The sequence below is a fragment of the Homalodisca vitripennis genome, chromosome 3 (genome assembly GCF_021130785.1).
Source record: "Homalodisca vitripennis isolate AUS2020 chromosome 3, UT_GWSS_2.1, whole genome shotgun sequence".
Lineage (NCBI taxonomy): Eukaryota > Metazoa > Arthropoda > Insecta > Hemiptera > Cicadellidae > Homalodisca > Homalodisca vitripennis.
In genome coordinates this window covers 81,822,572-81,837,294 of record NC_060209.1, presented here as the reverse complement: position 1 = coordinate 81,837,294, position 14,723 = coordinate 81,822,572, and the positions used below count along the sequence as shown (strand labels likewise).

At 29.8% G+C, this 14,723-nt stretch overlaps 1 protein-coding gene across 17 annotated transcripts in view; it reads right to left on the bottom strand.

Annotated features, from left to right (window-relative positions):
- The window catches only part of LOC124357111 (protein still life, isoforms C/SIF type 2), a 911,156-nt gene that overhangs the window by 31,151 nt on the left and 865,282 nt on the right, over positions 1 to 14,723 (bottom strand). The window lies entirely within an intron of this gene.

Genomic DNA, 14,723 nt, shown 5'->3' with positions numbered 1-14,723 from the left:
ACTGAATTACAATTTATGAAACAGCATATACATTTTTACAAAATACATACTCCATACATGTCACTCATCAGTGAAAGTAGAATAGTAAGCTATAGATTTAGACTGATACAACACTATTGGAATAAACTGTGAACAGATAACAATATACAGCCAAATGCAAGACTGGCAGTTACATAAAAAAAAGACAAATATAATGGAAATTAAAATATTGCCTCAATGACATATCTGAAAGTTACTTTGTAAGATACTCATAAAGTCAGGAAAATATTAAAGAATGTCAAAGGCAAAATATTATGGAACTCGAAGGAAATTACAAGCAGAACAACATTTTCACAAAAATCCCAATCCAAAATTGATTTTTACTACAAATATTATTTTAATATTATTGTTACTACAAATCACATCTATTTTAAAAATACTTTTACACTTACAGATAATAAGAGTGGTGAACAAGGACTGAGGGATAAAATAGACTGCATGGTTTACCTCATGATATTAACTGAAGAAAATTATTATTAATCATAGAGCAATAATAAGAAGACTTATGATAACTCGTTTCAATAATAAGGCGATACGAGGATATTTCCTCTTGAGTTTGTATTCTGTATTACTTGAAGACGTCTAGTAACACTTCATACTCTAATTACGATTTGTTCCTTTTGGGCTGGCCTAAACTGATGCTACATTGCCTTCTTCTGCTTCGTTAATTTTTTTAGCTGGTCAGAGATTTTGTTTAGACCCTGAAGTCCATTGATTCTTAGGTAATGACTATCATGAGGTCTCTTCTGTCTTCTTCCCAGCTTCTGTAGCAAAAGATGTAAGCACCATTGTGCTCCAATCCAATCAGTTGTTTGCCTGTAGGGACATTTCAAGTTTTCAAACTTGTTGATCTTGAACAGATTGACTCAGAAATTACCATAGCCAATGAGAAACTAAGACAGATGAAACTTTTACCTTGCCATGTTCTTGATTCACCCACTCCTGTAGGTCTCCGGTCAACCTAGATGTCCAAAGATCTCCAGATGAGAGTTAATAAGCTAGTGGTATGTATTTGTGGCCATCATTCTTCCTAGTTCTCCATCATACATGCATAAGTTTCAGAAAAGGTACAATGTGCTGTTCTCATGTGAGAAGATAGTAGTTATACTAATTTAAATGTTAAATATTTGATGAAATAAAGAAAATGAGTCTTAGCACAGTGTAATAATGTGACATCCTAAGGGAGTAATATTTTAGGTTTGCTATTTCAAAGCAACATCATATTTGGAATAACTTTCTTTTCATCTTTACAAATTCCCTAACCCCTCAGGGAAGTGTTAAAACTGTTATTAAATTGTGATATTTCAGAGGTCCTCATTGACAAAAGAAGAAGAATAGTGAATGTGAGAGAGTATGATTTCACTGTTATTCAAACGATTTCCATTTTTGACAGTGTGGTCAGAAATTGGTTTTCTTGGTTGTACTGGTTTTGCCTCACATTTATCCACAACAGACCTTTAATTTAGAATATTGCTCAATGAGTTAACCCAATAAACATTTTTGAGTTGCCTAATACATAATTTTAGAGGGAAGGGAAAACCTATATATTACCTCTAAAATTATGTATTAGGCAATTCAAAAATGTTTTAATTTTATATATATATATATATATATATATATATATATATATATATATATATATAACTATACATAAATATGTAATTAAAAAACATATTCTGATGATATTTTTAAATATCCCTACAGGAGGTAATCATTCTCCATTAAAACCATTAAAGTTGTGAGTGCATGTATTAGAGCACTTTGCTTTGGCAAAGATTGGTCATACTTTAAGTTCCATGGCCATATTTGCTATATACATTTTCCTAGTAGGGAAACTTGAGAGGTGCACACTTCTCTTCATAGGAAAGCTTGCTTGATACACACTCCCTGGTAGACAAGCATCACACAACTTGTGAAATCTGTGCATTCAGAGATATTTTCTAGAGGTTGGATGCTTTTCCTATTTGTCATGGTGTATTCATGAGGTTCTTCATATCTCCCACACTGTTAAACACTGTATTTGTTGTCTACATTTGTGGAAGTAAAATAAAGCGCAAGGAGCAAGATCAAGTCAGTAAGAGGTACATTTATAAAAATCTCATTCTTTTTACAATAAGTCTATGTAACAAAGGAACTAATTGCAGGGCATTGTCAATTAATAAAGTTGTAAAATAACACTGAAATATTCATAAAACTTGCTTGGCTACTAATACTTTCTAGCAGCCTTGACCTCTGTTCCCAATTATGGATAACTAGTGAATACTTTTATAAGCAAGAAAGACAAAGTTTTTGATTTGTTTTAAAGAAAGGATCTCTTTGTCACTACAAGTTTGTGTTCTTTTGAAAGAAGTTGTAGTGTTTTCATTGGTATGTGTAGGGTAGTGCAACTCTTCTTCTTTCAACTCAATTCTTAAATTCAAGTCCGTGCTTCAATCTTCATTACCTTAATCTCTACTTTTACGTTTGTTGCTGCAAAAGCTTTTAGTAAACTGTAGAATCAAAATATTTGTAATTTACTAAAGAAACTTTTGAAGATGATTCTTACACATCTTCTGATATTTAGGTTATTATAACTCAATCAATATTACTTTTATGTCAAATCCGACTTTATTATTCTTTTATTCTAGATAGTATATTTATTTATTAGCAAATGTTAAAAAATATTCTAAATAAATCATGAATCAAGAGAAATTAGTTTTGGTTTGAGATGCAATATTGTTATAATAATGAATAAAACTGACAAAAACTGCCAGAGACATTAAGTTTCATGGTAAAGTATTGTGACGCCAAAATAAAACAACAGAACTTTGTATTAAAATATACCGAACACAAACAGCTGATTACAGTATATTATGATAATAAATAATTTATATACAAGCACGAAAATTATTATATTATAACCTACGCAATCTAGAAATTAATTTGTTAGGATGAAACTATTTATTATGTGACTTCTCCAACCGTGAATATACATGAGGAGAAATTAATGTTCATGATTGCTTGGTTAAGACAAATCTAAAGTTTTAGCTAGTCAATGATGTCTCACATAGTTGAGCCCTTGAAAATGAAAGATTTAGGATCAAATTGTACAAGGAGCTTTATCGTACACCAGTTAATCCACTTGTTTGAAATAACAATGGTTGTGATTGTAAGCAATAATGGTTAGTCGAATCATTGTACATAAAATATTGAACATGCCTCAAATGAGCGAGGGAACTAATTATCTTAATATTAATATGAAGAAGGCTAACATCATTATATGATAGTAATATTTACAGAAAATAAACATTATCAATGCAGTGTTATGTCTTTCAACATTGTTTATTATTTATGAGTACAAAATACACTACTCAAAAATAACAAACAAAATTATTCATATGATTAACCATAAAAACTAGTTTAGATTTAATATTGTAACTATTATTGCCACAAAGCATGCTTACACACTATTGTCAAACATAAATTTGCATTAAACTACCTTTCTTTTAGTAAAAAGTTAATGTTAAAGGCAATAAACAACCTGTTTAAAACTATAACCAAATTACCAATCTGAGAGATCAGAAGTTTGTTTACTTTCTAATATTAGCACATTTATTAAATTTCTTCCACTCACTGCAAATTCCTTTGAAATCTCTTCATATGCAACAAACCGGTTTCCACTTGGTTGAACTATTCATATTATGGTGTGTGCCAGTCAAATATTAATTTTACAAATGTGCCAGTCTGTCATAGTCATAGTCATATTTCTTATTAACATATTCTTCAAGAACAGTAATAGTGTCACAATGTTAACAAATTACAGAGTAATGTCAGTAATAAATAAGAGATGTCAGGAGTCATGTCAGAGTTTCCAATCTTCCTTATTTATTTCTGTGAATTCTTTGATGGTATATATTGGGTGGTCCACCAGGAAGTTGTGAAGGCATCTTTTCAAGGCTGCTCCCTTCAGGGTTTTCATGGTTTGTGGAAGAAGGTTCCTCAGCTTTCCACCGATGTAGGATGGTTTTTCCTCGAAAAGTGATGTCCGATGTAGAGGTAGTATGTAATTTCCTGCATGAGGTGTGTTATGTGTATGTAGGGTTTTCCCTGTTTGTACCTATAGTTGGTCAACATTAAATAGTATTACTTCCTGTATGTAAAGGGCAGTGATTGTCATAATTCTCAAGGTTTTAAATGCTTGTTAACAGCTTTATTGGTGTTGTAGTTCCGCTAGGGTTCGGATAGCTTTTTTCTGCAGGAGGAGTACTCTGTTGAGATTTCCTGCAGAGGATCCACCCCAAACAGCAAGTGTCTGTCATCCGTACCAGACAGACACCTGTTAACGCACAAATTACATCAGTTTACATAATACATAAAACTAAAATTTTAACATTTTTAGTTTAGAGTTTAATTTTGACCTATACATTACACTTACAACATTATGACAATATTATTTACACTTTAGTTTCCATATATATATATGTACATTTTATTGATATGTCAACTTTTTTATTGTTTCTATGATAATAGAAAACATACAAATGTTATGATAATCACTGTCAAAGTCAAGAATATTTTAATCTGATGAGCAAAAACAAATCTACCACCATGTTATTGACCTTAGAAGTTACTTATTTATAGTTTTCTTAAAGGTTTTAAAATATGTGACAATATTAATGATTCCGCCAACTGTGTGAAGGTTGTAGTTTGATACACTGCACCTGCTTTTCTCACTCTATCTGACAAGGATGGCAGAGGGGAGTATAAATGTAATGGCCTACTGTCAGACCCTTCATCGCCTACGCTGTGCCATTAAAAACAGCGTGGAATTTTATTCAGCAACGATATGCCTCTTCAGATAACACTCAACTGGCTGCTGCTACGCTGACAAAGCCATTGTTTCATCAATTTATTAGGAGGTTTTTTAATATCTCTTTTATAGCTTAAGAGTTAATCTTATGTAATTGCAGTTTTTTCCTAAATTTAAAATTTGCTAAGGTAATGACAAACAACTGAAACAGACAATAATGACTGGTTCAGAACTTTATGGCAAGTAAGTATGCAGTAAACACAAAGAAGTTGGTAGAACACTATGATATGACAAATATTTCAATTAAAATAGAAAGCATGCAAAAAACAGCTAAAATATAAAAATATTATTTAAAATTTGATTTTATTATTTGAATAAAAAAATGTGAAAAACAAATATTCTTTACTTTTAGAATAGTCCTTGAGTGTATAATGTATTGTATAAATTATGTTAAAGTAATAAATTACTTTAAAATCTACATTCATATTGTACATATATACATATATATATATATATATATATATATATATATATATATATATAATATTTTATTATTATTTGTAAATAACTTGCTTTAATAAGGATTGTTTGAAGATAATAGTTAATTAAAAGTTAAATATAAAAACATTCAAATTTTATGTTTTATTAACAGTTATGAGAATGTTTTATTTCTTAATGGAGTTAGAACTTGTGATCAAATATGATTTTGTTTAACTTTGCTCTTTGCAATAAGTCCTGAATGCACTAATATCTTATATAAAAAGTGTTAGACAACAAACAAAGCGGTTTTTAGCAAGTATATCTAAAAACTTAAAAGAGTATTCAAAAGTGTAATACACTCTACTCTTTTTTTATATGTTGCCACTCTTCTTGCAGATTCTGAATTCACCTAAAGAAGAGGATGGATCGCAATCATCAAACCTTAGTATTCTACTTTTGTAACTTACAATGTTGACAAAACTATTGAAATCATATTATTCTTAGAGTCAACTTTCTATCAGCCAAATTTAATTAAGTGTACAATAAATAACAAAGAGTGGGTTGAGATACTGCTGATTCAGTAATGATTCATGGGTAGATGGTTTAAACTCATAAGAATTAAGCCACATAAGCTATAGGTTAAGTGATAAACAGAATTGCTATTTTGTAGAGCAGTTTAAATATGACCAAATAAAATCTATAGATTGAAGCCTATTAGAAACTAATTAAAAGAGTTACAATTACAAAATTAAATTTTTAATTCATGTTCTTTATCTATATATATATATATATATATATATATATATATATATATATATATATATATATATATATATATATTTATATAATATATATATATATGTATAGATAGATAGATAGATAGATAAAGAACAATAAGGTTTTATTCTCAAGTTCTTGGTAAAAAACATAATGATAAGGCCTTTTATAATAATAAGAGTAGTATATAGTAGTAATAAGAATAGTAATAGAAAAAGACTTAAATATATTATTTTAAAAATTTATAACGGCAGTAAAAAATTATAAAATGTAAAACTTTGCATTTTATACAATAATCTGTACAGTTGAAAGCACTATAAGTTATTTTTATATTTATTTTTACGATAAAGTAAGGGTTATTACAGTATACAGCATGATAATTTTCTTAAAGAATTCTCCTTGCAGTCCAAGCTAAACAATGAAAAAAATTAAATTGATCATATCAAATCATGATCAAAATAAAGATACAGTACCCATTCTGTCTGAATTCAACTGTTTTATAGAAAGTAATCATTTTTTTTTTTAACTATCTGTTAGTACAACTACAACAATAGGAATATTAAGAAATACTGGTCATTATATGAATAAACCTCGAATAACCATTTAAGAATGTAAACTGTTTTTTAAACACCTGATTATATTAATTAGGCAGATGTATGAATTAGGGTAATTATATATTTATTTATAGTGGTAAAATCATGCAACCAAATTTTTATTGGAATAATTCAATTAAGGGGAGCACTTCGCCCTATCTTCGTAATGTTAACATAGGTACACTTATCTCAAGAACTTACTTTGAGGTATCTTCATAATTCTTTTTTTCATTTAAAGAGGGCTTCTAGGGGAACACGTGGAACCAAAAAAAAAATTTTTTTTGGGCATATACCCTAAAAGTTATATATTTTTGTTTTAAGCTTGTCAAAAACCTATATAAATATGTGTATATGTATGTATATAAATATTGAACTCAGTGAAATGTGATGTTTTTAGTGGTTCACATATGGTTTAAAAAAAATATGTAAAACAGTGCTATAAAAACAAACATACAAAAAAAATTTCATATTCCTACCATTTGTAGTTTTTGAGAAACATGTACTTTTGTATTGAAAACCGCAACTTTCGGAAAAAAAAACACAAAAAACGGAAAAAAATACTGCTTTATTACCTTTTTCAGTACATTCCAGGTGCATAGGCTGGCTGATCTCCTTCCTGCTCCTCATATTTCATCCTCCAGACTTCTTTTTAGTAAGTTTTTCTTCTGTCTAATTTTTTTCTCTATATCTTCTTGAGCTTTCTCTGCCTTCCAAATTCGCCGCCGGTCAAGCTTTTTCATTGCTGTAATAAAATGCTGCCCTGGTGACACTCCTATTTCTTGAAATACTTTGCATTTGCCAATGTAGCCATCATTAAAAGCATGTAACAGCTTCATATATGCCAAATTTCAAAGTTTTAATCTCCACAAATGTTCTTTTAGGTATGTAGGTCCAAAATGAACATTGTTGAGGGACTCATTGGGATTTTGAGTTTTTCCCTTAGTACATTTGCCCAGTAGAGTTTGGATTGGCTAGATCTTGAAAAAATAGGTTTAATAAATGTCCATTAGGTTTTCAGGCAAGTGAAAATGGCTGCCATGATCATAGTTTTCATTGGATTTTACGGCTTTGCGGTACTTACACCAGGTTTCTTCATCATCATCTGGACATAGTCCATGTTGAGGCCTTTCATTAGAAGACATCACATGGAAAAACTCTGCCCAAAATGGCTTTTTTCATGTCTTCAACAGAGTTTGTGTTGCGTCAATTGCCAATCCGTAGTATTTTTGGAGCTGAATAATGGCAGAATCTGTTAGCTTGTTCTTGCCGCCAAGTCGTGAGCCTGCCGTCAGGGAGTGTTTTAGTCTTAGCTTTTAGATTTTTTAATCTCGATCCCATCCGTTTTCTGGACATGGCCTATTGCATTCTATCTTTGTTATGGCAGTATCACCATAGGGCTTGGCTTCGCATACACTGGAGTACGCCTTGCTGTCTCCATCACCAAGGTATTCAAGGTAAACGAGCCTCATACAATTGCCTGCGAGCGCTGAAAAATTGCGACTGCTCCAGCAACTTCCATGGCTCCACTAGAACCTTCAAAGTTTTGCGATACAGCCATCACCATGCGTGTTGTTTAGTCTATTAGTGCATCTGCAATATTTAGATAAAATCTCGATGTCTAGGACCTTACCGGTTGATTAAAGATGTCACTGATACCACTCCCATTTAGTGAAAGGTTGACCCCCGCTTCTGCCATGAGCCATCAGCAGCTATAGCGAGGTCTCTGCAACATCATTATCCGATACAGCTTCTTGCACAGCACTTTGCATTTGACTTCTTACACACTAACTCAGCATTGAACCAAGTAATGCTCATGTTCATGATATCTCAAAGGCGGAGGTGTAAGATTCATAAAAGCGCAAATTTTCTCCGCAGCCACTCTTACCTTTGCCTATGTTACGCATAGCATAAACCAAACAGAAGATTTTGGTCATAAAATGTGTTAGGCCTATCAGACTTTGCTTCATTCTGATTAGTGTTAGGCCTGACTAATTCAGAGTTTGTCACAGTAATAGTGTTTTCACAATCAGAACAGCTGACTATAATTTTTGATGCTAGGCCCTACAATGTGTTTACTTTGTAAACAAGTTGGCCATGGCAATTTTTACACACTGAAACGTTACTAAGAGCCTCATTCAACAATCCTATAATTAACTATACAGTTTTCAGACTCATTCATTTTTCATTCAATTGGTACTGTTTCAAAAAAGGTGACTGACCTTCTTAGAAGATTTGCACTTTGAGGTCTTGGGCCTATCCACATTTGGAGTATTGGTACCTCGATTGTTACTTGATCCTGAGAAACTAGGCCTAGGACTAGTTGGAGGGTTATGTTGATTTCCTTTGAAAACGCGTTTCTTGAAATGCAGGGCTTTGAACGTGGCATTATAAAATTCACTACACTTATAACAAAAAATACTCAGAACTCTCCACTAAACTCACAAAAAACCATAATCATTTACGTAATTTTTCACTCTCTAAAACAGAAATGTCAGTAACCAAAACATGTATGCTACCTAGGTTTATAAGCAATGGTTATAAAACAGATGTTTTGTTGGTTAGTGTAAGTTGTTGACATAACCAAACTGTCACTGCCAACCAAATCATGAACATGACTGCAACGAAGTAGTACTATAACAGCACCATTCAAAGTGTGACTGCTACAGGCCCGAAACTGCCTGCAGGCCTATTTAAAAAAAAAAATATTTCGGACACTTCTAGTCATCATAAAAAAAAAAATTTAATACCAACCATTGTTATCGGGAAATTCCAAACTTTAATAAAAAAAAAAAAAAAAAAAATTTGTTAATTTTTGAGATTTTTTACGAAGTGCTCCCCTTAAATGTAACATTTGAATAACCTCTATGTTGGTTTGAGCCAAAATGGTTCAATGAACAGTAATACCTAAACATTTTGTTGTAAAATAAAAAAGAACATAAAGGTAATGCTAATAAAACAATTTCTTACCCTATTTCTTACAATAGGAAATATACAGAAACTTGAAAAAAATTAAATAAAACAGTTGTTTGATTTCAGAAAATGAATAAAATTATTTCAAATTTGTTGTAGTTAGTATTTGTATACAGGGTGTACATAAAGTCCTGCACTGGCTTGGTAACTCCTGAACAATTACAGGTAAAGTAATAAAGCGTGGTACATCATTACTGCACCCATAAATCTACTTTTTGAAGTACCTACCATTTTTTGTAATGTTAAGGGGATGGCCCGCAAGGAGTTAGAAGAAAAACTTAAGTGAGATAATTTTTTAAAGAGTGAATTCTTTGAGATTGGATTTGAGGCATTGTACTCTACCAATAAAGACCTTTAATTTCATGTACTACTTAACCTATGTCCTCATTTAAGATTTCCTTCTCATTCCTTGCGGGCGATCCTCCTGACAAGACAAAAATATGGTAGTTACTTCAAAAAGTACATTTATGGATGCAGTAATGATGCACCAAGATTTATTACTTTACCTGTAATCGTTCGGGAATTATCATGCACTTTTTGCAAGGCACATAAACTAAATAAATTAGAAACTAGCCCTCTCTATCTAGGTTTGAAATTTTATAATAATATTCCACAGTCATATAAAAAAACTTCCCTTATATAAATTTACAAAAACATTAAAAGAAATACTTTGTCAAAAAACATATTATAATGTAAATAAATTCTCTAAACACAGTTTATGATGAAAATTAAATAAAAATATATCTTCTAAAAATATTGTAAAATGGGTTTAAGCCTTGGATATAACAATTTTTTTTATGTTTTACAACATTTTTATATCAACAAAATATGTATCAAAAGTAATGTTCAGAATAATTTTAATTATTTAGTTTTGATCATTGACTATGTACCAATTTTTATTACATTGTGATAACGAAAAACATATTGTACAATTAATATTTGTCTATTGCCTATTGCCTGTATATATAACAATATGATCACCTTGAATTTAAAAAAAATGTCAACTTAAAACACAAACAGGATTCTTTAAGAAATGAGATAGTTTTACTATGGCAACTATTATGTTTCTATTAACTGTTGAGCTTATAGTTACAGTTACTAATCCTATTTCTTTATTACTTATTGACATACCGGAGGACATAAATGTTTCATTAATGTAATCTGTTGATCTAACAATATTTTTCACTTTGTATACAAAACCTGCAATGAATAGACAATTTGTTTGATTTAATTTGGAAAAATTATGAAAGTAATTATCACTAAGTAAGTAAGTAGTATTGTTTCCACTTCAACCAGTATAAAAATATAATAACTTAACAATTATACATAACAATATCACACATTATTTTCATTCACATTGAAAATTGGATACTAAAGACTTTAAAGTCTATTTAAAGTAGTGAATTCACAATTTTAAACTGTATATCTGAATATGATATAAGACAAGTGCTAATTAATCAAATTACTAATTTACATTCATGTATCACATTACAAGGCTGTAACCTTTAAATTTATTACATTCACATCAGTTTCACATATAACACATTTCTCTAATAAGCAGAAATGTTTTGACAGTTATTATATGACATGCAATGTTCGCTTATTACCTTATTATGCATAAAGTTAATTTATTATTAAATCTAAACATGTTTAAAAATTAAGAAAGCTTGGAAGAGGAAAAATGTAGCACATGCAAAAACAAACAGAAAAAAACATGAAAAATATTAAACAAAACGTCCAGCAAATTAAAGCGCAACATGCAAACTAAAATTTACACCAATTTATTAGTTTTAATTTTTTTTTTTAAAGTTCAACAGCTGTAATGAACTAATTTTAATCAATTTTTAAAACCCAGCACTTATTAATTTGGTTACTTTCTGATTTGTTATTATTTTCAATTTAAATAAATTGGAAAGGTATTTAATTTATTCAATTTAAAATGTTATTAATTAGTTTTTAGAAGTTTATAACAATATAATTCAATACCAATTATTTAACATGGTTTACTGTTGTGCCTATACAGGTTTTTTAATAAACAAATGCTATTCTCTGATATTAAAAAAAATTCTAAATGTGTAATTTCATATGAGTAGAGTTAGAAAGAACCCACGAAAGATGGTTTTGCCGCAGAGGATATCACGGATTTCAAACACTGGAACTTCGGTGTTTTGCAGTGATCCTGCACAAAACACAAGTCAATTTAACACACAACTTCAAGACATTGTAAATGATAGAAGGTCAACTGGGTATAACTGGAAAGCGCAAAAAAATTAAATCAATATTGAAAAAAATAAATGCAATGTGCCAAATATTTTAAACCTCTCTGCAGTATTAATGAAAGTATATTAAGTTATATTCATCAAATATATATTAAAAGCTATAAAGTAAAGCAAGAAATTTATTTCTACATGTCATTACAAAAATACTAATGTGAAGATAGAACATATACCTCCACTTCTACTTATATTGTTGTAAGTAGTGGGACGTAAGACGTCAGAGAATAGCATAACATATTTCAATGGAAAATAGACATTATTTTAGTATTTTATTTAAGTAAAGAAATTGTCCTTTTATTAGTATTTCCAAACAAAGTATTATCAAATTAATCATATTTAAGTATTCCAACAATAATATTTAAAATATAAAATAGTATTTTAAGTAAAAATATTTCATATATAAACGCCTGTTGATAATAAATTAAATTATATATTATTAATTTCCAATTTTATCAACAAGTGTTGATTAATACTAATATAAATAACATTTTCTGCTGAAGAATTGAAAAATGTAACTACAAAAAATAATGTAAATACAGAATTTGTCAATTGTATTTTTGGTTTGTTTTCACAAGAGCTATTCTGTTAAATTGCATATAATTTTTTAACTATTCAGAACAATAACTGACAATCAAAGCAGTTAATTGGTAAAAAGTAAATTACAAAGGTTTTTATTATTGCTTTTCTTATCGAAAAATAAAATCTGTGCAAGAGAAAACTAAACAATAAAATCTATTAAGTTAGGTTGACATATTCCTTAAAGAAAAAAGGAAGAACAAATAAATTATGTATAGGAAGAAAAAACAGGTTGAAAAAACTTTGTATCCAAATTGGTAAATAATTAAAATTTGCTGAGAAACGTCAGTTCAATAAAATAAATGTTGAAGACAGTTTAATAAAATAAATGTGAGTTTTAAGACTAATAAGAAGTGAAAGATTGTATGGTAAAACAAAATAAAATAAAAGACTAAAGAGATAATCTACAAGTACCAAAACAAAAAAATTAAGAATCTGATAATATAAAACATAAGATTAAGAGAAATGATACCTTTGAATGATTTTTACTTTGTAAATCAATGTATTAGTTAAAATAGTAAGTAGTTATGAAATCATATTATTGCTGGGACTTATTTTAAACCAAAATTAAATTGACCTTTTTTAAACAGTTGGAACAAATTGATATTTCACTGGGAGTGTTAAGTTAACTTAAATATCATTACATTAAAAAACCAATACATGAGCATGAAATAAACTAAACATCCATTTTATATCATATAACAACATTTTTCAAGACAAAAACTAATTATTTGTTACAGAAATAAAGAATTCGTAACACATTTGCTGGGCTACAAAATCCTACAAGCCCGTTCTCCAAGTTAACAAGATTTCTGCAAAATGTGAAATAAAATGGTTTTAGCGAAGAGAAGTAGAGAGTAGGCCTACAACGTCCACCGGATGTCAGGACAGGTGGCCGAGGCGTACGAACATGCACACATTCCCCATACAACACAGTGCACCCTACGGAGTTTGAACGTGGTTTGTGGTTACAGCTTGTATTAAATTTAGAATTTTGTTTAACAAGAGGGGCTTGTAGGTTACCAATAGAAAGAGGTCCACTCACCTGCTGCCAGATTGGTGCGGTAAGGCCGGTCACTTCCGTCGCTAAGGCGTCCCCCTCAGTGCAACACTTTCACACTTCAAATGTCTTTCAGGAATGTCTATTGTAAGGTACATAGGCCCCGTCTTGAGACTAGTCTTTGTAAGATTCAACTCAATATAATGCACTCAAAGTCTCCACAAACCATGTTCAAAGAAAGGATCAGGGTTCACTGCATTGTACACATTCAGGTGTCCATGTAAAAAACTAGAAAAAATATCTGTTCTTATTGGTATTTTGTGGTATTTAAACATCGATACTATCGTTATCTTCCATCGACCAGGCTGACCGGGAAAGATAATACTCCATTACTGAGCTGGGTCTCCGCTTTAAACGTTAAAAAAACAATAAATTAGTGAATATGGCTACTAGACACTTTAAGTTACTGCAGATACATTTTTCTGGAACTAAACGTTGGTAATAGCTGTTGAGGTGAATATATATATATATATATATATATATATATATATATATATATATATATATATATATAAATCAAGGTACTTCTTGTAAGGAGTCTCAAATTTAATGGGTAATAGTTCATAAAATAAAGTTGAAATAACATATACACCTTCCCCTTCCCTCCCCCTCAACCCTATCAAATAGAATATGAGAAATTCAGTTATATATTTATAGTCGTTTAAAACAATAAGATTTACCAGAAACGACCTGTACCAATTCAAAATTTATTATTTTCAAGTTTGGTTTGATATTTTAAAATTTGGTTTCCATAAACTCTAAATAAACAACCACTTCAAATTCGTAACCATACAAGTAAACAGTGTAAACATATAGCCACTCTAAACTATTCTTTAGAATCGATGTAATAAAAATTATTAATTAGAATCATTGTAAACGAGTTAAGCTTTCTAACAATATAAAAAATACAACTCTGACAACTTGTCTTTAAGTGGAGAAATTCTGAGTACTTTAGCCTTGAATCTTGAAATAAAAAGATATGTTGTGTTCTAAATAATAATTTAAAATTGATACATAAACAATTCTTCAAAATAACAATTAACATTATGCTTTCATTTTTAATTATTTTCAAAATATGGAAACCTCTTTCACCCCTTTTTACTCATAGATTAGCTCATGCTCATTTAAAATTAAAAAATAATCAATTTTTAAATATAAAGTTA